The following is a 26637-nucleotide window of genomic DNA, read 5'->3' as shown; positions in this document are numbered from 1 at the left end:
TTGTTTACTGGTAAGTTGTGTGCTGTTAAAAGATACCATATCTGGTGGACTTTTGGATAAGTGGTAGCTACATAGCAGATTTTGAAAACAATCTTGTGGTTCTGGGGAAAGTGACATTTTATGGTTGGAAAATGTTCGACATACTGTACCATTCATAACTGGTACCATCCAAGTTGTTATTCCTATCAGGCAAAGCATGTTGGGATGTTGAAGTTGAAATATTCTAGTAGAACAGCCCTTGATTCTGACAGAACAGCCGCATCAGGTAATGGTGGTCAACAATAATAAGTACAGATTGAATTCACGGTTTATATCAAGACATAGCTAAATGATGTATGTGTTATGTGTGACATATGAGTAATGAAACTGAAAGGATATGGCAGCCAGTAAGGGAGCAGGTTATGAGTTGGAGATATGATTCAGATGGGAGGACACAGAAAAGTAGACTGGACCTAGAAAGTGCATGGCCTACTCTAAACTAGGCCTAAGGGTGCACATAACTTCAAGCAGCATTTGCACGCTGTAATAGAATTACTTGATCCTAGGATCAAAACTGGCCATGGGGTGATTGCACAGTAATACTTGGTAAAGAAACCATCAGTTAGCACATACCATGGTAGTGCAACACTTGAACTCTCAGCCAAATCATTTAGATGATCAGTTACTATTCAGGCACAATGTAAAGTTTAAAAATATTCTTTGACATTGAAGCAAAATGGAATTAAATTTTGAGATTAAGTACTGAAACAAGAGAGGTCACTTACATCTGCACTACAAGTGGGCATTTAATCGCTACTTCAGTCATGGCCATGACTAGGCCTGAGCCAAATAAATGCTCAAAATTTTGCCAAAAATGCTCTCAGGAAATTCTCAAAACTTTCACCTCGTTCAGTGTTCCCATTATGCCTGCATTATGCTCCTTGGGTAACAACAAATATTTTGGAACATTTTAATCAGTGAATGCTCTATTAGAGTATTTCACTACGAAGTGACTGTTCTATTAAAAAGTATGTACAATGGATTAATTTTGCGTGCTGTATATTGTAGTTTGCAGTTTCCACACTGACTGCTCTATTAGAAAGTATCAATCTGCTTTCATGGAATTAAGCCTCATAGTTTAAAATATCCACCTAATATGCTAGCATTATGTTGGCATAGTATTCCAGCCATAATTAGGGATGATAAGTGTCCACTAGTATATCTACAGGTGTAGGTGAATCAGCTTATCTTCACTTTTTATTTCTATGGTCCTTATTGAATGTTCCTAATTTCCTTTTTCACTTTTATATACATAAGCATGACTGAGCTTGTGCATACCACATCCAAATCAAAAGAAAGAATTTGTGCCAGACTTAGCATAAAATTATTTTTTGGATGTGAACATGTGCTCAAGTAGTAGACATTACACTTAGTTTCAGCTATTTGTTCAGCCTATTACACAGCATTACAAACCAAGAGCAATCTGGTCACTAAATGATATAAATGTGTGTACTACTATAAAAGCCATAATGCACTGCTGTGAATTGATACCTTGTGTTGTCAGCAAAAAGAAATGTGATGCAAGAGATCACAAAGGTGAGTCCATGATGAGTGCATTGTGTGTACTTCGATATGCCAAAAGGCACCTGAAGCAATACTGTCACCTAGCTTACTCATTATTCATTTGTGAGGAGGTCAGTGGATAAAGGGGACATACGCCATTTTAGATTTTCCATTTTCAATGGCTTGTTTTAGCCACATGAATAAAGTTGACACAATAAACAGAATTTAAAAGTCCATGGCAGTCTCAAATTAAAGCAAATATCACAATAATTCAATTATGTCCCAAAATTCTGTTTAATGCCCACTATATATGTGGTCACCTGAATTTTCAAATGGTACTTGTCTCCTTTTGCCACTGGCCCCTTCAATTGCATTCATGTAATAAGGCATTAGTAGTCAGATAGTATTGTTAATTTTGTAGAAAGCTATTGGAAGCATTTTGATCAGGTCAGGGGTGAAAGTGGGGGGGGGGGGGAAGTCAGCTGTAAGTTACAAAGTGTTTTAAAATCTTCAACTGTATCTTCAATACCAGGGGGGCCTGGGGGCATGCTCCCACTGGAAAATTTGAGATTTGAATGCTTCAAGATTGAATCTGAGAGCATTGTCAGTGGTAAACATGTACTTGAATAGGATAATCCTATGGTATTATGGCAATGGCTATCATTCAGATACTGTAAAATTAGATACACCAGTAATTGAAGTCATTTCAGATCGACTCATGCTCTTGATTACATATAGATATATGTGTTAATGAAGACATATTGAATTGATTGTGTAGCAGAATCAATTGCAACTTATGATTCCGCTGAATGTTCTATTAGAGTAGTTGGGTGACTGCTCTATTAGAGTATATCGATGTTGTACACTCCCAGCACTGATTCATGCAGTACTCCATTCTTGCATAACCTTTAGCACAAATCCCAGTAAATTGAGGAAAAGTAAGCTAATGACTACTCTTTGGCAACAACCCCCCCATTTTTCTGCCCCTGACGTTAAAGGCACCTCTTGGATTGATTATATCTACTAAGAAAGATGCCATGAAGGTATTGTGAGGCTGGTTTGTTGTGAGAAAATGCAAACCTCCATTATCCCTCACAGTACTACTGTATGATAAACTGCTTTTGACAACTGATAATATGGTGCAGGTTCATGGCACCCACCATTTTAAGACTCTGTTATTCTTTTGGAATTCAGCAATATAAGAATTAATGGTGTTAAACAAAAGTGGTCCTGATTGTGATGCAGCCAGATCCTTTATGAAGACCAAGTTCTGTTCACACACATACCTGTTACTCGCCATAATAATACAATTAAATATTTTATACAAACTGGAGTGAAATCTAGGGTCTCGCACAACTAACAAAGTACTATACATAAGATACTTCCGAAACTTATCAATTTACTTTTAAAGTCAAAGCTCCCTTGTTTTGGCATGTCAACAAATTTGGGTTGGAACAAATGTACAAATACATCCTCCAAAGCTTCTTTTGAAAATGTTACCGAAGCTTCGTTACAAATGTCATGTCAACAGTTAATGGTAATTAGGGTGTACACTGTAGTACAAACTCCTACACTTTGTTATAGCTCTAGTACAACCAGTTTTGAACTATAACCAAAAAAAATATAAATGGCAGTTTCCACAAGGAGTGACAATACTAGTGCAACTTGTTAGTATCCACAGTAATGAAACTTTGGTGGCATCCAAATGTTATGAAACCAAATGAAGCTTCAAAATTTTTGTTTACTTGTGGCATTTATTACTTTTACTTCAGTGATCCAGTAAAACACATATAAGACCCCTTATATTTAATGCGTAGAGAACTCGAAGGTGCAATCAAACTAGCTCTAGATTCATGAATACAGTGGAACCTCTCTTGACAAACATCCTGAATTAAGAACACAATAGAAAAAACCTCCATAAAAATAAAAATGACAAAATTTTGGTCCCAACAGGTTTGGTTAATACATTTTTTTACCTCTGAAAGAGGAAAACCTCAGCAAAAGGTGCTCAAAAATTCTGAGTCCCAAATGTTCGTAATAGAGAGATTCTACTGTACTGAATAAGTGTTGGTTGTCGATTGAAGGCATTTGATTTGACAAATTGCACTGTAATGACCACTATCAATATTGTCATGACTCCAAGCTGTATAATAGGCTTCTAAAGTAATAACCTGTCAATACTTTTTCTTGACAATAGAATACAAATGACATCACAACATAACTGCAAGAAATAAAACCGCACGATCACATACCATTTACAAAAACATGTCAGTGTTATTCTTCAGTCAAAAAATTAGTGTGTTGATGTTCCAAGTGTAAAACTGACTGAAGTAAATAATGGATGGCATCCAGAAATTTTGACATACTATCAACCCATGAATGTTGCAGAAATGAGCAGACATTTAAAACTTCACAGCATGAGTATTGTCCATACAACCCTGTAGATCTGACTGACAGTTGGAAATAATCCTAATACAATGACAGATGAGTAGACACTACTGCATGTCAACACCAGCCACTCTCGAAATAATTAGAACACATTATATTCCTTGAAATTCACGTTTCAAAACTCCACCTCTGTTTAACAGTTGACAAACGCTCTCAATTGTTTGTCAAGTTGCTGTGTCAGTTCTTGAACACGCCCTCCATCAAGAGTCAACTTAGTTGTAAAAACTTCTTAGACTAGATGATCCTTCTTTTTAACAACAATTCTATATTATCATAGTTCTTCACGAGTTGTAAAACCTTCTTAGACTAGATCCTTCTTTTTAACAACAATTCTATATTATCATAGTTCTTCATGAGTCAGTTTGTCAGGTGACAAACAGATCGCACGTGGCCAGATTAAGATTATCACGTGAGTCAACAAATCTGCAGCAGCTCTCACTAGTCCGCAGCGGTTTTCACAAGGCTGTAGCGGAGTGTCCTTCTTGGCCACCATATTATGGTTATGAAAAAATGATTAAAGTAAATATCACAAATTCTGGCATACCATCAGGTTATGTTACAGAAACGACTAGACATCATACATTCTCTCTCTCTTTTACAATGGCTACTGCCTACTGGAGCTTCAACTGGACTGGACATCACAATGCTTGACCAAGAAATTCAATTATTTTGTGAGCAGGGAATTACAGCCTAGTCCTGATATCCTCATGGTATTATCCACATCAACAATTATTAAATGACATAATACAAGTGGCTCACTGATACGTGTCAACACCAGCCAGTCTCAAATAATTAGAATACATTATATAATCCCGCTTCCTGTCGCCTTAAAATCACATTCAGCTGACAAATGCTCTCGATTGTTTGAGTTGTTGTCTCATTTCTCCACCATCAAATGAGTCAACTTAGTTGTAAATACTTTTTAGGCTAGATTTTTCATGAACAAGTTTTAGAATCTCATAGACTGCTTTAGTAATCTGTCTTGACGATAGAATACAGATGACATTGCAATGACCAGACATTTAAAACTTCATGATCACAGCATGCGTATAGTCCATACAACCCTGTATAACCTGACAGACAGTTGCAAATAATGCTGATATGCTCAGAAAATGAGTAGACTATTCAATACCACTGCATGTCAACACCAGCCAGTCTCGAAATGATTAAAATACATTATAGTCGTGCCTGCTTTCGAGTTCTCGGCCTTGAAATTCGCGTTTCAAAACTCCACCTCTCTTAACAGTTGACAAACGCTCTCACTGTGTGTCAATTCTTGAACACGCCCACCATCAAACGAGTTGTAGTTCTTCTTAGACTAGATCCTATAAATTCTATATTCATAGACTGATTAATATCATAGTTCTTCACGAGACAGTTTTCAGGTGACAAACAGATCGCACGTGGCCAGATTAAGATTATCACGTGAGTCAACAAATCCGCAGCGGCTCTCACTAGTCCGCAGCGGCTTCAAAGGACCGCAGCGGTTTTCACAAGGCGCAGCGGAGTGTTCTTCTCAGCCACCATATACTTTTGACAGTTTGCATGGATTCTCTCCTGGTTTATGTGGCTTCTTTCCCACAACTCCTGGTTTTGTTTGGCTTCCACAACTCGCTTAATACAAATCCGAAACGGAACGGAACATTGGATTTCATTCTTAATTTGATTCTCCTGGTTTTGTACGGCTTCTTTCCCATGCACAGCTCCTGGTTTTGTGCGGCTTCCACAACTTGATTATACAAATCCGAAGCGGAGCGGAACATCGGATTTCATTCTTACTTTTGTGCAGGAGCAGTTAAGTGTAAGCTACGGTACCAGAACGAGTCTATATAGAATCAGAATCACTATAACAACATAAAATTTCGTATTTCAGGCAGGATTTCACTGAAGGTGTACGAGATTTCGAAGCAGTTGGTGACCCCTCGGTGCTGGTCGCTGTAAAGCATTAATACAATACAATACAATACAATACAAGAAAACATTAAACTGACATATGCCACGCTCTTTACAATAAGCTTACAGTTACATATAAAATAAAAGTAAACAATTTTGTCTTATGCAGCTGGCATGGCGAACTTTCTTTGTGTTGGTGTCAGGCAATTCAATACGTGCTTAATATTTTTGCCTTCACCTAGCTGGCGTAGCTACTACCATAGGCGGCGGAAAGGGGGGGGGGGGGGGCTAGGGGGCTAAAGCCCCCCCCCCTAGGTCTGCTGAGGGGGGGCTTAGCCACCCCTCAGAATTATATCACACCGAAATTATCTTTCTTGGAGTGGGGCTGAAAACCGTGATAAAGATCGAGATACTCTAATAGAGCAGTCACTCTAATAAAGTAGACAGTGTGTAGCGAGCTATGTAAGGATTTTTATGTAGTTTATCAGCTAGAAATGGTAGCTGGTGAGGTGGAAAGCTCTTGTGAGTTGGTTGTGACCTTTTTTTTTTTTTTTTTTTGGTCTCACTTTACCAAACTATAGAAATAAGTTGGGTCAGCTCAACGGAGCCCCCCCTCATATCAACTACTTCCTCCGCTGCTGGCTACTACCTCTAGGCTCTGGCTGGCTTGGCTGGCTGTCTTCCTTTATCTGGTTCATCTGGCTTGCATACTCCTACAGTATTGTGTAGCTTTCTCCTGCAAGTTGTGTATGCATAATTATAGTGTGTCACCCATCACTGTGCCATTGCTACACCACTGATGAACCCTATGTAGCTCTAGTTGATGTTGGATATACTGTGCTGTATATTGGCTAATAATTTTTATCTGGTGATGTTGCCTATAATGTATTGCTGCATACAATACTGCAATAATGTATAGTTCTCTCCTGTATGTTTTGTATACATATACTTTGTACACATCACTGTGCCATTTATACCACACCAATGATGTACTGGCACTTAGCTACTGGTGGCCTTTAGTTACCATGCCACTATTGTGTTATATCTGTCACTACTGTGACATATTGAGTTGATTTGGGGATAATGCATTCACCACCTAATAGCCTCACCGGGGGCTGTCACGTTGGTGTATGTACTTGGTTGTATGTGACGCGGTCCTAGTAATAATAATAATAATAATACATTTAATCTACATCTAATCATACCTGATCTATTCTATAGTTAGCTAATATCTTGAAAACTGCCACATGAAGATTGCTGGGTGTACACGTAGATAAAATGCTTGTATTAAAATGTAGAAAAGTAGTTAACTACAACAAAAATGATACATAATGAATAATGATCCTTTGTAGGGTCCGCAATCCAAAAAATCAACTTTTACAAATCAATCCCCCTACCATTGTGGGTTGTTCATTGTAGTATCCCATTGCTAGATCCACCATGAAACCGGAGGCACGATTGTTGTCTTCACAGAAATATCGATTTTGGTATTTCGTGAGATGCAAAAATTATTTTTAAAATTTCGTGCTCCACACAAAGAACAGGATAGAACTTGCTACTTAGCTAGGTATTATCTAGAGTTAATGTAGTTAAAAAGTACGCACAGTAATAAGCAAATGGTTCACTGGGTTCCCGGAACAGGGTTGCTTTCTCTCAAAAAGCAGAAAACGAAACACAAATTTTCGAATTCAAACTGCCCTACCAGCCAAGACAAGAAAAGCCAACTCTTCCTCATAGTGATGTGATAGGGTTGGATGCATAGTCTGTCTATGCTGTTAGTCTGGAAAAGATCTGACACTTCTCACCATCTGGGTGAAGAACGTCAAAAATTTCGTGCGTCATTTCAGGGATTCTCTCAATGGTACCAAAGTGCTTTCCAGTACTTCTGATGACACACTGGTCACTTAATTTTGTTTAGAATGATGATAAATGATGGATCAAAACGTTTGGTAGTAGTAGTAGTTGGTGTTTCTGTGATTTCATATGGTGCAGTATACCAGCAGCTCACCAGGAGCTCCACCCAGCTCGAATCAAAAATGAAAGATTTTGTGCTTTTTTTGGTTTGTTTTTGGATGTTTTGCAGCATAATGGTGATGTAGGCTGATCTAGTGAAAACTTGAAGCTGCTGTGAAGCGTGAGGGGTGAAGTCAAATTTGGACGATTTTTGCTACCTCCCTGGATGCATAGCTTAGAGCGAGGCGTGGAAGCCGTGGATGAAATAATAATTGACAACTGCTGCTACCAAACGTTCAGGGACATCTTTTGCCATAGTTTTAGTTTATAATTTATTTATTTTCCAAAAATGTGCAGCCTCAGTTTGAGGATTAACGCACATATGAAACATGCATACAAAATGTTTTACAATATGATTGATTATGGGATTACTGATTGGTAGGGGAAAGTAATAATAATTTCAGTTGGTACTTAAAATTTTGTAATGATTGTTGTAAATTGATGATTGTTGTGGCTGCAGAAGCACTGGAAATGGCTAGAAAGCGCGACACAATTCTTTGATGCTGCAGAAAAATTTGACGCTCGTCACCCAGATGGTGAGAAGTCTCAGATCTTTTCCAAACTAACAGCATAGACAGACTATGCATCCAACCATATCGAAACACTATGAGGAAGAGTTGGCTTCTCTTACCCTGAGTGGTAGGGCAGTTTGAATTCAAAACTTCGTATCTCTTTGTCTGTTTTTTCAAAGAAAACAACCCTGTGCGGTAGGGATGCGTCGATTTCGCCAGCAAAATTATTGGAATAATAGGAATACAAGAGCAACAAGCAAAATGCTGGCAAAATAGGAGCAAAATCGAGCAAAATAGGAGCAAAATCGAGCAAAATAGGCGCAAAATAAGCAAAATTTGTTAATCTCAGATCTGTTTCAGACAGTGTGAATGTAACTGCATAACTAACACAAGTAACAACTTACCATAGCTACGTTTAACACTCGTACGTTAAATGAGTATGGCTCTAGCTGAACTTTGACCCGAAGGCGAACCCACAATACATGTTAGCGAATAATCACGTGTGAAATAGTGTCTACAATGGATGTGATAGAACGCATTGACTACAGTTCAAGTGCTGAAAGCGATGTTAGTGAAGTAGATGACAGTCTTAGCATTGTTAGTAATGATGATGACCGTGAATCGTCTCGCGAGTCAGATGTTACAACAACTTCGACTAGTACAACTTCGAGGACTCGTTCTACCGGAAGTGCCAGCAACTCAACGACGCCAACGTCTAGTGGAGTGTCCTTGCTTAGTGTGCTAAAGGCACCAAGTGCATCTGACTTCTCTCGTAAGAGAAAAATTGCCAAAAATCCACCAGCTGGCAGGAAGAGAGCATTACATTCGAATTCGCAGAGCAACCCAAAAACGATCAAGCCCCAGCAAAGAGTAACCGAATATTCCAAGGAACCCTTTACTGTAGCTACTGGAAAGCTTTTTTGCCAAGGATGCCGGGAAGAGTTACCCCTCAAAAAGAGCAGTATTGAGTATCACTTAAAGTCTACTAAACATGCTAATGGAAAGAAAAAGCTGCAACAAAGGAATGTTAAAGACTCAGACATTGCACAATCTCTGCAAAGGTATAATGCAGAAGCTCATGGGCGAGGTGAGACTCTTCCGGAACAACAGCAGGTTTTCCGAGTCAAAGTGGTCAAAACATTTCTTCAAGCGGGTGTACCACTAAGTAAGGTTGACCAGTTTCGTAGTCTTTTTGAGGAGACAGGCTATCGCCTTACAGATCGCAGATTTATGTTTGACCTTATTCCTTTTATTTTAGAAGAAGAAAAGGCACGTATTAAGCAATCACTCCAGGGTCAGTTCTTGAGTGTCATTTTTGATGGTACCTCTCATAGTGGAGAGGCATTAGCAGTCTTAGTGCGCTTTGTAAATGATTCTTTTGAAATTCAACAGCAGCTTCTAGCCATCCAACTGCTTTCAAAATCTCTCACTGGGGAAGAAATTGCACACGAATTGGTACAAGTGCTTTCAGTGTTCTACAGCATTTCTTCCAGCCATCTTATTGCTGCTATGCGAGATAGAGCATCTGTTAACAGTGTAGCAATGAGGACATTGAAGATTGTTTACCCTAATGTAATAGATATTGGATGCTTCAGCCATGCTTTTGATCGTGTTGGAGAGCACTTCAAAGTACCAACCCTGACTGAGTTTATTGGTAATTGGCTAGCACTTTTTTCACATAGCATTAAAGCCAAATTTCTATGGAAACAACAAACAGGAAAGGCAATGGCATCGTATAGTGCTACCAGGTGGTGGAGCAAATGGGAAATTTTTAAGCAAATAATGCTCCAGTTTGGTGATATCGAACCATTCCTAAGTGAAAATACAGACTTAGGCCCTGCATCTCGTCCAAAGTTACTAGCTATTTTAACTGACCGTGAAAAGCTTGAACACTTAAAGCTTGAGCTTGCTGCTGTTATTGATTGGGGGGAGGTGTTTGTTAAGGCTACATATAACCTTGAAGGAGATGGGCCACTGAGTTTCACAGCTTATGAAATAGTACAGACTGTTGTTGCAGCAGTCAGGGCAGCTCATACTCCAAACACTGAAGCTGTTATTCGCAGTATCACTACTCAATCAACTGCACAGCAGAGGCATCGCAGCTATGCTCGAAGCTGTATGCAACCAGCTCTAGATTACTTTCAAGAACTGCTAGATTCTTCCTTAAAGGAGCAAATTTTAGTTTTTAAGGCTGTGAGAGTTTTCAATCCGCACAAGATAGTAATGCTTAAGCCAGATGTTTCTCATGTAAATGCATTGCAGGTTGTTCCCTTCTTTAAGGATGACGAGCTTGAAAATTTGAAGGCTGAACTTCCTTCTTATGTAGCTAAGGCGGATGGTATTAGTGATGAACTTGCTGCTCTGGAATGGTGGAAGCTCAATGCAACTGATTTGCCTTTATGGTCAAATGCTGTAAAGAAGGTCTTGACCATACAGCCCTCCTCGGCTGCTGCAGAAAGGGTGTTCTCACTATTGAATTCAGGATTTGGTGACCTACAAGGAAATTCACTAAAGGATTATATGGAGGCATCAATCATGCTAAGATACAATCACTAATATCTAAACACCATAGTGTATGTAAACAGTGCTTATTGATTATTACATGTAATTATTATTATTACATTGTACACCAACTATGGAGCAAAATAGATTGTTGACAAGCAAAATATTGAGCAAAATAGGTAGGTAAAAAAAGAATTGCTGGAAAGAAAAATAGGTGAGAAAAAAAGCAAAATAGACTCATCCCTACCTGTGCCGGGCACCCAGCAGATTATTTACTTATTTCTGTGCGTACTTTTCAACTACAACAACTCTGGATACGATTTGGCTAAGTAGCAAGTTTCATTCGGTCCTTTGTGTGGAGAACGAAATTTTAAAAATAAATTTTGCATCTTGCGAGATACTGAAAACGATATTTCTGTGAAGACAACAATCGTCCCTCCGGTTTCATGGTGGATCAAGCAATGGGATACTACAATGAACATCCCACAATGGTAGGGGGATTGATTTGTAGAAGCTGATTTTTCGGATTGCGGACCCTATCCTTCGATTCTTTCTAAGTGCGTAGAATCATCATCTTGCAGAATTTCTAGCTAACTCGATAGGTAGCTACCATGGTAACAACTATATTGTGATATTGAAAACTACAGTGTAACTTATAGCTATTAATAACTAGTTAATAACTAGTTAACTAATAACTAGTTATTATGTAAGATAATTTGTTTTTGTTTATTATGTACTGTTTTATCTAAAAAAAAAATAAAAATAAAAAAAAAAAAAAAAAAAAAAAAAAAAAAAAAACTAGTTACCTCGCAGTATCTTTCCAATAAAAGCGTGTACAGGATAACCCCATCTTACAGAATCGAATAACATTTCATACCTAACAGAATCATCAGATTGATTTGTTGACTGAGTTTCTAAGAGACGCACCGTTCCCGTCATTTCAGCTCGTCGAGCTGTTCAGTACATAGTCTAGTAGGTGTGATTTCTGAATATAATCTTAGACACGTGATAACTAGGTTTCATTGTGAGGTACCAATAAACCTTATAAAAATTACGTCACAGACATAAAAATGGCCGCTATAGTGTGGGGACGTTCGTAAACTTAAAAGCCTGGGTGAAATGGCTGCAATGATGTTAATGCTAAAAAAATTTCACATCCATTATTTATTTATTTATTTATTTATTACTGTGTAGGACTCCATCAAGGAGTATAACACACAGATACAAAACAAAATCAAAGTAAATTCAGATGGTTTAACAAAACGTCCTTAAAACAGTTTATAGATGGCTGATTGACCACATCTTCTGGCAAAGTGTTCCATAATTTAATAGTGGATGGTAAAAAGGAAAATAAGTACGAGTTGATTCTTGCTTGTGGGATTCTGAAACGTTGTGAATGACCTCTGGTAACTGATGACATTGATGTTAATGAGATAGATAGAACTTCCATTTGACAATTGATTATCTTATAAAACATGACTAGTTTGCAAAATGTGCGTCGTGATTCTAGAGAGGGCCAATTAAGTGATGTGAGCATGTTAGTAACACTACTTCTCCAGGAGTAATTGTTCATTGTATACCTTGCAGCACTACGTTGAATCTTTTCTATGCCACAAATATCAGATTGAAGGTGAGGGGCCCATATAGGTGAAGCATATTCTAGTATGGGTCTGACAAAGGACTTATAGCAATGAGATCTTACAGAAATTGGACAATGATTGATGTTCCTCCTCAGAAAAGCTAAGGCTGAATTGGCCTTATGACAGATGTTATGAATATGATTTTTCCAAGTAAGATGTTCAAATGTTATTCCTAGATATTTTTCCTTGGAGACCTTTTGAATTAGGTGATCAAATAAGTAATAGTTATGTTCAATAATACCGTATAGCCGGAAATTTTCGAAAGACTTTAATTTCGAAAATTTCGAAAATCCGGAGCATTTTCGAAAATTGATTATTCGAATATATTCGGAAATGGCGCTTTTAAAGTATGGATTTGTTATTCGAAGTAGAAGCGACCCGACTTCTGTTGTAGACTTGCCAAACCCGTCGGGGGTACTGTCTAAATCGATTCCCAGCAGTGCTATTAAAGCAGCTAACACTGCTATAAGGGAAGTATTGATTGAGAAAGAAGAACCGGATGCCAAGCGAGGAAGGTATCAACACTACAGCAGAAAGGAAAGGGCTGAGATCGCCAAAAGAGCTATAGACCACGGAATAACTGACACAATTCGCCATTATGCATCCCTGCATCCGGCAAGAGACAAAATACCGGTCAGTAGCGTCGCTACCTGGAAAGCACGATATCTGAGGGAGCTGAAGATACTTGTGCGAGAGCATCAACACGAGAATCAAGGGGAGAGTAAACAAGAAGTGGTCATTAATGAGCTTCCTAACAAAAAAGAGGCCGCCCACTGCTACTGGGAAAGGAACTTGATGATTATGTGATTATGTACATTAAGCACTTGCGCTCGAGTGGTGCTGTAGTCAATACAGCCATTGTGATGGCGGCAGGTTCTGGAATGGTCCAGTATCGCGATAGCAATCTTTTGTCAATTAATGGAGGTCCAATATCTATTACAAAAGCTTGGGCCAAGTCATTGCTGTCCAGGATACATTTCGTAAAGAGAAGTGCAACTACTAAAAAGCCCAAGATGAGTTTGATAGATTTTGAGGCAGGTAAAGCTCAGTTTTTGTATGATGCAAAAACTCTCATTGAAATGGAAGAAATCCCTGACAGCTTGGTGTTGAATTGGGACCAAACAGGCATTCATTATGTGCCAGTTAGTAATTGGACAATGGCTGAAGTGGGTAGCAAACGGGTTGAAATAGTGGGAGCAGACGACAAACGCCAAATTACTGCTGTTCTTTGTGTGACTATGTCTGGTCACTATTTGCCACCCCAAATAGTTTATGCTGGGAAAACTCCAAGGTGCCTCCCCAAACCAAAGTTTCCAACTGATTGGCATGCAACGTTTACTGAGAATCATTGGTCTAATCAAGTAACAACCTTGCAATATATACACAATGTTTTGTTACCTTATGTGACAAAGAAGAAGTCCGAGCTTGGTTTATCAAGTGATCACCGCAGTTTAGTCATATTTGATCGATTTAAAGGCCAATGCACTGAGGTTGTGCTGAAAACGCTGGAAGAAAACAACATAGATGTTTTGCTAGTTCCAGCCAACTGCACGGACAGGCTTCAACCCCTGGACATCAGCGTTAACAAGGCTGTAAAGGAGTTCCTCCGTAATGAATTTCAAGGTTGGTATGCTGAACAGGTCAAAATTCAGTTGCAACATGGATGCTCCACTCCTGATGTAAACCTTTCTTTAAGCGTTGTTAAGCCTTTGGGTGTTACATGGCTCAAGAATACATTTGATTACTTAAAGATGAACCCCCAGATAGCCACTAATGGCTTCCGTAAGGCTGGACTACTTTAACACGTTCCTTTTACTTTACCTTATCATTACCTTGTTAGTATATATTATTGTATTAAATATTTGAAATACAAAAAGAACGTTTTAAAATCAACTTTACTAGTGCTGTACACCGGTGTCCAATTAACCGGTTATTAACCGGTGTTGTCTAGGTCAGCCAATAACCGGTGAAGAAACCTTTAAACCGGTTATTGCCCACCCACTTGGTAAACCATAAATTACCCCTGCTGTTAAGTGTTAGCATCATAACATAACCTCAAAGAATGTGATTGTAATAACTGTTACTGCTAGACAAGATGTTGATGGTCACTTTGGTACCACCCTAAACCTTACAGCAGGCTTGTTGACTCGCATTATGTCTGCCAATATACAAACAAACCAATTAACCGGTTATTGCCAATTATTGGTAGGCAATTAACCGGTGACAAAAATTTTGCAGGTGTACAGCACTAAACTTTACACAGTACTGTGTGTAACACTAATGTATGGGGTACATACTCATCGCTCCCTTCTCAAAGCAAGTTTTTAAATGGCTACGCATTTCACTTTCTACAAATTGTAATTTAGAAGGGGTACTATCAAAAGCTAAAGCGGTAGCCACAGCAATGGAAAAAAGACCACAATTATTAGAGCCAGCTGCCTGTTTTTGCATTGGTACCATCACAACAGACAGATCATCTTCAACACTAAACAAGTTACATGCAACTGTATACACTGCTGTATTAGGAGAATCAAAAACGGAATCATACACATAGATTACATTGGCTGAAGAATTCTCCTTGAAAATGGTAATCCAGTGGTCATTTGGGCAATGTACAATTTGAATACCACTCGAATACTTTTTGTCTAGCGCTTTGAATTGTAAAAGTGTAGATTGCAAGCCAGATACTTTAGGGAATTGCTTCTTCAGAATGGTTTGTGCCAGATTAACGTGTTTATCATTTAGTGGTGACCCTGATGTAAGCAAAGTACTTAAATCTGCATGAATTAGTGTGTACTTGTACAAGTGCAGCCACACTGGATTTTCTACTGCATTGACAGTGGAACGAGGATTCTGAAGAGATGGTGGCAGTAGAACTTTTCTCAATGGCGTTGCTGACTGCTTATCATCCTTCTGATCTAACTGTATAGTTGCTAAATGATGGTCTGCCCAGAGAAAAAACAACCATAGAAACACAAACATATAATGTGAATCTATTATAATAGTACTGCTACTGATGATTATAGCACTATAACATGACTACTGCATGTGCAACCTTTTGTCTTAAAGCAATGCTTGAAGTGCTGACATCGATCCCAACTTCTTAGGTGTGAGCACTCCATTAGGATGCTGGTGTTGATTAACATGTCTTTAATTATAACAATATGAACACATTTACTTTCACACTTTCCTGGGAAACGGCAGTCAACGTGAGACTCTATGCATGCATGCAATTTGCAATTAAACGCATGCATTCTTTAGCAGCCGCGGAGTATAACAAGCCTGTAATGCTCTAATTCATGCATCCCACTGAATATAGTGCTTTCAATTAATTACACACCACCTCTAGAAGTTATAATGCACCTATCATTGTCAAGGCAAAGGCAGGGATTTGGCAAACGCTATAGGTGACAAATTCCCCAACCCTGGGAACAGCTTTGAGTTACAAATCCCCTATTAACAGGAAATACTGACAATATGGCTTGCAAATGCCTGCAGATGAGTTTGGGTGATGAATCCTCTGCAAATCCCCACCTGCTGCCCAACCTGGGGTAGTGACATTGATAGGTGCATAAGCGCTATCATGTAATACCAAAATGCTAGCTACCACTTGATAGCTAATTAAACTTACTGTGTTGTAGCTGGTTACTAGTCGACATAGGTACACTTCCAGGCGCTTTGTCTACAGGTGCATTACGAAGTTTCTCCAACAGCTGGTCTATTGAATTTTTGCTGCCCTCAAACTTCAGCTTGCATGGAACGTCAAGGCCTCCTCTATCTAAATCAAGAGAGTACTGCCTGTGACCTGTGATGATGCAGCGTATTGTCCCCCCTTTCCTTATGAACACATTACAAGGCAGCGATATTGTACGTGGTACGTGACCAACGACATCGCTGCCACGGATGGTGGCTACCGCGTGCAAGTCATGAATGTTTCCAACTTCTCTTCGGCATGTCAACTCCTCTCCTATCACAGGTGTCCATATATCCTTATATATGTGATGACCACGAACCACAGAGTTTATACAACGATCTGAATGGGACGTCGAAGTATCAGTCGACATTTTCGAAAATAAAAAGTTTTGAATTAAAAGTCAGGAGCAAATTTTCGAAATTAAAAGTTTCGAATTATAAATCAGGAACACTTTTTCGAAAATTTTTGCTTTCGAAAATTTCCGGCTGTACGGTATGATGTTTATTTGAAATTGTAAGATGTACACATTTAGCTGGGTTAAATTCCATTTGCCATCTCCTGGCCCATGCTTGTAAAGTACATAAATCTTGTTGAAGATGCTCAGAGTCATTGGGAAGATGAATGATGTTGTAAATTTAGATATCATCTGCATAAAGTCTAACAGTACACTGGAGATCTTGTGTAATATCATTTATAAATATTAAAAATAATAAGGGTGCCAAAACTGTACCTTGTGGCACGCCGGAAAGTACTGTAGAAGGACAGCTACTTTCTCCATCAATAACAACTGATTGTGTTCTGTCTGTCAGAAAACTTTTGATCCAATCTAGCAAGAGGCCATTTATTCCATAGTGTGACAAAGTCTTTCGTGAGGTACCTTATCAAATACTTTGGAGAAGTCAAGAAACAAAGCATCAATTTGTTCTCCAGAGTTCAATGCATTATTAAGCATTAACATCATTACAGCCATTTCTTGGCCGCCACCTTTGATATCACAACTTTTTCACTCAGGATTATTAAGGTTACACCATTTTTTCACAGCTTGGCTGTTTTTGCGTGGATTTCACTTCTTTTTGTACTTTATAAGGCCCCAAAAACAAGCCTATATGGCTGGCTTTGATGTTTGTTTTTACTCATATTTCTTCTTTTCTATGTTGAAGACAGACTTATAAATGTATTTCATTGCATGATTTAATTCAATATGTGATAATATTATTGTAATACTCTAATAGAGTGCACATTTTTTTGAGGACTATAACAGAACACACATGGAATGTTCTAGAACAATCTAGTCCTTCTTTGGTAGATCTATGAAATTACAAACGTTTGATTATAAGCAGATTTCAACTAAACATTTAATTTATAAAGCAGAAATTAAGTGAGGTGATCAGCCAAGGTAGCAGTGGTTCAGTGGTTAAGGGTACAGGTGTTAGGTATGGAGGTCCCTAATTCAAAGTCTGGTAAGTTTTTGTTTTTTTTTCAACATTTTTTGCACACCTTTTTTACCCTGCGGTGACTGCTCTATTACACTGTTAAAATGAAGAGTAATCACAACTCTCAAAGAGTTCCCAGTGTAGGGAGGATTTAACACCCCTGCATGGAGAGTAACCATTACTCTAAAGGAGTAACTGGGGAGTAACACATGCTCTGAAGGTGGTGTCACTTACTCTTCATAGTAATGGTTATTCTCTTCAGAGTGTTGGTTACTCTCCATGGGGTGTTAAATCCTCCCTACACTGGGAATTCTTCAGAGAGGTGGTTACTCTTTATTTTTAACAGTGTAGAGTATCTCGATCCCACGATTTTACACTTGTTTGGTTTTTGCTTTATAACTTTGTTGCTGTAACTCTATTGCTATTCAAACTATCAAAAGGCACTGCTACGATGATCAACCTATCTATACACCAATATTCAAGGTATTTCTATACTCAGTTTGCCCTGTAGCCGTGACAGAAGTTTGATATTTTTTTACGTGAATAAATGCTCATAACTCCTTGAATATTCCTCAGATTCACAACAAACTTGGTACATGAATCCACCGTTACACGCTCTTCATTTGCAGCAAAGATCAAGGTAATCGAGTTACACATTTGCGTTTTATAGCAATTTTGCAAAGTGTGCAAAAAGAAATCGAAGCCCGCCCAAACGGCAAATAAGAAGAAAAAAACGAAGAAACTAAAACGAACTTTATCTCGCAAATGGCTGTTGCGAAGTTAATCAAATTTGCTGTGTGGCGTACCCTACCTGGGGGACAGCTATAACGCAAAAATGATGTGCTTTGGAGAAGGGGCCATGGAGCTATGCACGCCTTAAAAAGCTGTTTTCTTTCTTCCTGTTAATATACTCACGGTGTGGTAGAGGTTCTGTATTGTGTTGGACACCCTCCTCTCAATTATTAACTCTTGCTAATACTACAATTGGAAACAGTGAAATGGAAATCGGAAATGGAAAGTGGAAATGAAAAACGGAAGTAGTCAAATCATCATAAAAATGTACCCTAGAGTGAAACCCTTGTTTAGTGGCCACTTCTTAAAGTACACCTTCTTATAAAGACCACCTCCATACAAAGACCACATTGTAATTCGATCTCAAAGACAGCTGACCTTATAAGACCACTTCATGATCTGCTGAAAGACCACCCTCTTTACAAAGACCACCTCTCACATTGTAATAATAGCTAAGATTCCAAGCACCTATTCCATGACTTTATCAAAACAGCTAGGCTCTTACGGTTCTAGGGTGAAACCTCACTTAGTGTCACCTTTAAAGACCACCTCTGTACAAAGACCACTTCTATACAAAAACTGCATTGTAATTAGGTTCTAAAGATAGGTACGTAAGGCCACTTCATGGTCATCTTTTATATGACCATCTCTTAGTTACATGGTAATATTTGATAAGCATCAAACACATATTTCATGACTCATAGAAAGGGGTCAATTTCATCTCCCATATTTTGGTTCACACCTCACTCAAGTCATCTACCATTATCGCTTATTTTGTACCAGAATGTGTCAAGTCCTTGGTCCACAGTCCATACTGTATCAACAAAAAGTGATGTCTCATAAGGAGATGATAACCTTAAGAGTGTAGTTAACTTAGCTGTTTTGATAAGTCATGAAACATGCAGATGTTTGGAACCTAGGTATCATTACAATGTGAGGTGTGGTCTTTGTAAAGAGGGTGGTCTTTATTAAAAGTGACCGTGAAGTGATCTTAGTCAGTATGCCTTAGCCATCTTTGAGATCTAATTGCAAAGTGGTCTTTGTATGGAAGTGGTCTTTATAAGAAGGTTGTCTTTAAGAGGTGGCCACTATACAAGGGTTTTACTCTAGGATACATTTATATGATGATTTGACCGTTTTCCATTTCGTTTCGGGTTTGGACCTTATCCGCAATGACGTCAAAGCACAAAATGGCGGCCGATAGTGTGGACGCGTTTGTACAGAGGCTATTGGGAGAGATGGCGATTCGCTATGTTAATGTTTACATACTTCAGCAAGGGGTAAGGTGAGGCATGCATACTTAATTACAAAGCACATGTGCATGGTTTTACGTCGATAGCAAACTTAAGTCACTGTAAAGCAGTACAATAACAATAATAATAATAAGTATGGTTTCGTCTGGTGGGACTATTTTGCATCACCACATCACGCTAACTAGCCTTTTACCTTTATTATCCAATAGTTCCATGTCGTGAAATTCGCAAACAAAGCTCATTAATTTTTAGTGATTACATACGAAGTGCCCACACTAATGCACTTGTCAATTTCATACCCCATCCCCACCCCGGGGGAGGGTGGGGGAATACAGGGGATTTGACAAATCGTGGTGTCAAATTCCCCACTACTGGGGCAAAATCGGCTGTCAAATCCCCACTATGTCCCCACCCCCATAGTAGGGGATTTGACAACACCTCAATTAAGGTTGACTAAGCGTATACTATTATATTATTATACTTTATTACTGTGCAAGACCTCAAAATAGAGTATAAAAGCACACTATATACTTCATGCATACGACTAGTAATAGCCTGGTATACACCTGTAGCTAGAAAAATTATAGCAAGTGCGATTTTATTGTTTAGAAATCGGTCAGTGAATTGGACACTGAACTGTCAATTGCCCCAGGGGTGGGGGAAAGAAGCAATGTCAAATCCCAACCTGGGGTGTGGGGACACCTGGGGTGGGGGGTGGGGCATGAAATTGACAAGTGCATAAACACAGCCATTTTGTCAATTATTGTGGATAAGGTCCATTGCCCACTAGCTATAAGATGTTACAACGAGTGCGTAAAAGCAATTTTTGGTTGATTTTCAAAACAACGCTAGATTATTCTTTCAGCTAATTAATTTATGACCATATGGGGCATAACCGCTGGTTAGAGCTCGACATCTTCCTGGCTGCCGTTCAAAAAATTTCTTCCCATAGTCGCCCATATAAATTTTACGAATGTCCCCACACTACAGCAGCCATTTTTATGTCTGTAACGTAATTTCGGATAAAGTCCATTACCAGGTTGCTTGCAAAAACCTAGAACAGAAATGTGATCAAACACGTGAACCATAGTACAAATATCTTGAGCTACCAAGGATTACAGTTAATATTTTGCCAGCAAAATCCAATCAGAAATTCATTTTAAATCCTCACGTGAATTGTGCACATGATTCTGTTTTTGTTTTGCGTTTTGCAAGCAACCTGAGAAAAACTATATTATTCATTAAATACCTTCACTTTACATCTTTTGCATTGCTGCTGTTGTTACTGCTGCTGCTGCTTGCTGCTGTTGTTGCTGCTGCTTGCTGCTGTTGTTGTTGCTGCTGCTGCTGCTGCAATTTGCTGTTGCAGTTCTTGAAGTTTGCTGTACCTGCATTGTTGAAGCTAGCTCACTAAGTAACTGTGGAGGATTCATAATGGTATTATATGTATGTGAGTCGACTATTCTATTAGAGTATTTGACTGAGTGCTCTATTAAATTATCTCAATCTCGTATGAAGTTCTGTGGAGGGGGTATGTAGTTCGTTAACTGATGCTTTATACTTTGCATGCAGGTATATTGAGCAAGTAGAAGTGACTGTACAGAGTAAATTTAGAAGTGGAAACAACAAAAGCAACAGTAATGTGCATTACTAAATTCTTCCATATACAACCAAATGAAGTAAGTGAGTAGAAGGTCAGCAAGTAGTAGAAATCAAAGTAAGATTTTAGCAGCAAGAAACATGAAATTGAGTAATTCCAACATAATGTATATAAGCAGCTACAACAATAAAATTTAGTATATAATGAAAACTTGCATCTGCGTCATCCCATGCATGGGCACAGTTAATCTGTTAGGAATATTTTGCAAACACGTAAAATGTATAGTGCACCAAGGCATGAACTTCTAAAAATATTCAACTTGCTTGCCCACCCATTTTTTCTAAAATTAGTTAGGTATGTTCTACCATTGTTTTTGTACTTTTATGTTATGTCAGTATACTATGTCATACTCATTAGTATACTATGTCATACTCATTAGTATACCATACTATACTACTTTATATTGTTTTTCCTTGTCTGAATTGCTGCAGCATGCATGGCCGAAGCCATAAATTGACTTTACACCAAAAACTAAAATTTAATTTAGAATTTGTTAAACATAAGTTTTAGTCTAGCCAATCTTCTTCAAGAAAACAATGAATATTCATAAAAATTTATAAGCATGTGAAACAAGTTTCATTTTTTCTAAATCTATGAAAATCAGAAAAATGGGTATAACTTCTCTGTAAAAGCAAATTTTCCAAATCTGTTCAACAAAAATTCTTTGGCTCAATAAGAGCTTTCATGAACTACAATTGTTTAGCAAAACTCAGAAGTATGGAGGACTAGTTTCAAAAAAGCTAAAAATCACTGACATGTAAATTGTGACATTTTATGGTTGTTACCATGACAACAAGTATACAAATAAATAGTAATATTTGAATATAATGATGTGCAAAAATAGTCTGGCGTCGCCCGCCCCTTCGCAAAAAGTAAGGGTCTGGAGAAATACAAATACCTAATCATTTCAAAAGGAATCCAATTAGACAGCGAACGTAATGCTTGTTACGTCAGATAATTGCACTTCAATTCGAACAAAAGCATTGTGTTGCCAAGGCGATTTCTGTATGAACGTCATTGGCATGCACTAATTGGCTAGCGCCGAATCTGGGCGCTAGAAATGATTTAGTATCTGTATTTCACCAGACCCTTACTTTATGCGAAGGGGCGGGCGGCGGCAGACTAGTGCAAAAAACAGAATCAAGATATCTGTTATTGGTCTGAAATTATCATCAAAATAAAATTTTGTACCTGCATGCCTTGGTGCACTATATGATGAGTGATGACCAGTGGCATAGCTACACTGGGGCCTGTGTCCCACCGTCAGCTTTCCAGGCCCCACCGTCAGTAAATGTTGCAAGTCACGTGATTCGACGTTCGACGATTTTTCACAACGCTACCATGCAGATTCTTATATGAATATCATCGCTGCAGATACAATTTCTTGTCATGTCGCTATTACTAACATCAGCGGACAAAGAAAATTAAAATTCCTTTAAATTCCCACTATCACGTGATCGCGAGTTCAAATGTGTGAGTTGGAGGGAAGGTGTCAGCATAGATAATATACGAACATGGATTGGAAACGCCCGTTAAATTATTTACCTATCCTAGTTACGGTGCGCCAATACATTTGGAAATTTGTTGAAATGCACTAGGTGGCTGTTTGGCTTTCTCTCGCTTGTTTGAAGGCTAGTTTCAAGGCGTGGACATTCCTTTTACATTGTTTATTGTGTAGCGTTTTGTACTGAACAAGAACACAGCTTGTCTATGGACATTGGAGGGAATATCATTGGCGACAGGTGGATACTGGCAGGTACGCGTTAGCAAATATTTCAGAAGCATCTTTACCAGCTATCTTAACGTAGCCTCTACACCACAATCAAATAAATGTTTGATAAACTAAAAGGAATTTTTAGCCAAAGACTTGTTCGGCTTGGGTAAAACAATTGCCCAAAGTAGCGCCTGTTTTCTGTCGTTTTATCCAAACAGTCCGAGTATACAGTGAAACATCGGATACCTGGTTAGCTAAAGCCACTCTTCCTGCTATAAGTGAAGTTAAGAACAAGAAACAAACGATGCTGCACTTTTTATTTCTTCAGGAAATTTGCCCAACCGTTATAAAACACTACACTGACTTCAACTTGCATCTTGTTACGCTGTTGTTTGCTACTCGCCAGTATCCATAACCAGTCCAGCCTCCAATTAGTGTAGGCAGCGGCGGAGGAAGTAGTTGATATGAGGGGGGGCTGGGCTAACCCAGACTTATTTCTATAGTTTGGTAAGGTGAGACCAAAAAAAAAGGTCACAACCAACTGACAAGAGCTTTCCACCTCACCAGTTACCAATTCTAGCTGATAAACTACATAAAAATCCTTACATAGCTCGCTACACACTGACTACTTTATTAGAGTGACTGCTCTATTAGAGTATCTCGATCTTTATCACGGTTTTCAGCCCCACTCCAAGAAAGATAATTTCGTTGTGATATCATTCTGAGGGGTGGCTAAGCCCCCCCTTTCCGCCGCCTATGAGTGTAGGTGCTTTGTAACCCAGCTGTAACCAACAAACACGTATTTGTAGCTTATAAGAAATGCAAAATGTTCCACCTGTAACGACTAAACTTTTCGCGCACCGTAACGAGGATGGTCTATGACGTCACTATGTAAATAATACGGACGTTTCCAATCCATATTCGTATATTATCTATGGTGTCAGTAAAATGAGGCTGTACGCATCGTGATTATATCAAGTCAAGGTGATAACATACTACTCTATGACAGGTGTTGAGTGAGGTGTTCTTGAAAGAAGACGTGCAAGAGGTTTAATAAATGAAGTATTCCTTTTAATGCTCACTGCAAAAAGGTTGTGAATAGTGAGCTGATAGTGATTGGATATTAGACCTGTGATACTAAGGAGATTGTCAAGATGATGAGGCACATGCTACTACGCATTCCTTTTAATGCCCGCTGTGGTTAAGCGGATCTCCAACACTGCAGTACTGATGTGTGACATGTTGCTAGCCGATTAAAATTTGGATCAAGAGTTAATCCGTGAGAGCTGCAGGGGCGTAGGCAGGATTTCCAAAAGGGGGGTTCTGCCCTAAGTATAGAATCTCCACAGCGGGGGTCTGGGGCCGTGTACACGTGTAAACATGTGTATTCTTATATATTCATTCGCAATAGCGACTAGAGGTGTTCTATACCATATGCGTATTTTGTACCGTACGCGTATGGTATGTACCATACATACCATACGCGTACGGTACGATTTTCCGTACCATACGCGTACGGTATGGACATACGCGTATGGTACGTACCATATGCGTATTATGCAGTGTCTTCTAGCCTTGCCATCACCTAGCTACAATGGGCTGTCTTTACAAGCATTTCTAGCTGAGTAAACTTAGAAGATAACATAATAATCTGCTTACTACTGAGCTGTAACTATGTAGATTTATTCATCAGCACACACATGCATTTTATCCTTGCCATGCCCATGCATTTCCCACTATTGTCCTACACTGATGTACCTAAATCTTACGCACATGATTTCACTTTGTCTGCAGAACTTAACATGAATGGTACTGTGCATGTATGCTACTTTATAGCTATCAGAAACATGCAGATGGTCTCATACTCAATTATAAATGTGGATAACTGCATGACAATTTACAACACATGCAATTAGGTAAATAAGCGAGGAGAGCAATTACAACGTGCATGGTAGCTAGTAGGTTCTAACTGAATTATACATATACTGCTTGTGCAAAGCTAATAACTTGAAAAATGAATTTCATAAGTGTCATCAGTTGTGCAACATGCCATGCATGGCTCCTCACTGTATTTGCATTTTGATATACTATGTACAGTAACACTCTTCTTTTGAGGATCCAATTTCTTGTTTACGTATACTTTTCTTGATTATACATACTGTAAATAGTACCACCACTCACATTCATCACACTGGACCTATACAGCAAAAATTAATGTGGATGTTAAAGAGTACATTCAGATAAGAGTATAGCTAAACACATTGTCTTCCCATCCACAAGCATGACAGTAAGTAGTGAGTAGCTATACAACACACTTATAACAATTAAACAATGCTAGATAATATACATTCATTACTGAATTATTCATTAGAACTCATAAACTCATCATAAAATCTCTGCCATGTTATGTTTTCCTACTTCATCTCATTAGGCAATGTGCATGCTTCATTCAATAACAAAGATTCAGCAAACTACAGTTTTAAAAAAAAATGCACAATTAATAATAATTAACTTTACAGTGTACATATACCTACATACATACAAGTTGCAGATGTTGGTATGATAGAATTGGGACATATGGCAGCACACTGATGGTCCACTGACATCCTGCATGTGTCAGTGGCCGTTAATTACTATGCACATCAGTCTTAGAGTATAGCATGTCTAATATTGCTATAAGTTACAGCCATGTAGGTTTACATTAATTTTCAAACTGAAAAATTACTTTCTCTACAGTTATATCTCTTTCCTACCTCCCTCAATGTTATTGTATCAGCATTCTCCAGGTCTTCCTCTGTTTGAGCAATCATTACAATGTACTTCTTGAGCTCATCTGATTGTAATTGTCTGCTCAATACTCCTTTAGTGCCACCAGGCATAAATATCCATTTTTAAGTAACAAATTAAAGGTATAAATAATAGATTATATGTAGTAACAATAAAATAAAATATTTAATGAAATAATACACATATATATATATATGCATGCCCTGAAAAAATTGGTTTGATTTGCCAATATGGATGTAAATTATTTAATATGGTTGCTATGTTTTAACCAATCAGAATGCAGTATTTTAATGTGTATTTATATGGATAATTATATCAAAATCTTATGTTTATATTTAACTACAATGCTACCTCTACTGCAGGCTTAGTGTTTATATCACCATGCATTCCTGTTATATTCATTGAAAAATTGTGAATACCAATATGCTGGCACAATTCTAAAGCCTAACAAATCAATGTCTTTTGTCCTAAATAATACTTTAGAAGATCAAACTTCAAATTTCAGTTTCTGAGTAAGGCAAGGAGCATGCTGCTCTTGTTTTATGTTGAAAGGCACCTTTAAACCCAAACACATTTTTACAAAGTTCATATATACAAGTATATAGAGAAGCCCCTAGTAGAGTGTTTTGGGTAATATCGCTCTATAGCCTTTAATTATTGTACTAATCTTTGACTATCTTCAGGTGTATTTGTAAACACATATGTGTGGGTATTGTTCTAATTGTAGGGAAGCATAGGCTCTTGGGCAGACCGT

General features: G+C 38.3%; 1 long non-coding RNA gene across 1 annotated transcript; it reads right to left on the bottom strand.

Moving 5' to 3' along the window:
* Positions 1 to 3709: 3709 nt before the first annotated feature.
* On the bottom strand, positions 3710 to 5463 carry LOC136259133 (uncharacterized). The gene is made up of 2 exons (XR_010703219.1): positions 4288 to 5463; positions 3710 to 4215 (listed from the first exon to the last, which is right to left on the bottom strand). It is a non-coding gene; the product is annotated as an uncharacterized lncRNA (long non-coding RNA).
* Between the last annotated feature and the right edge of the window lie 21174 nt (positions 5464 to 26637).

This window comes from Dysidea avara, chromosome 6, assembly GCF_963678975.1.
Source record: "Dysidea avara chromosome 6, odDysAvar1.4, whole genome shotgun sequence".
In the NCBI taxonomy this organism is placed as follows: domain Eukaryota; kingdom Metazoa; phylum Porifera; class Demospongiae; order Dictyoceratida; family Dysideidae; genus Dysidea; species Dysidea avara.
Note: the sequence above shows the minus strand (reverse complement) of the source record. Positions and strands in the feature narration are given on the sequence as shown.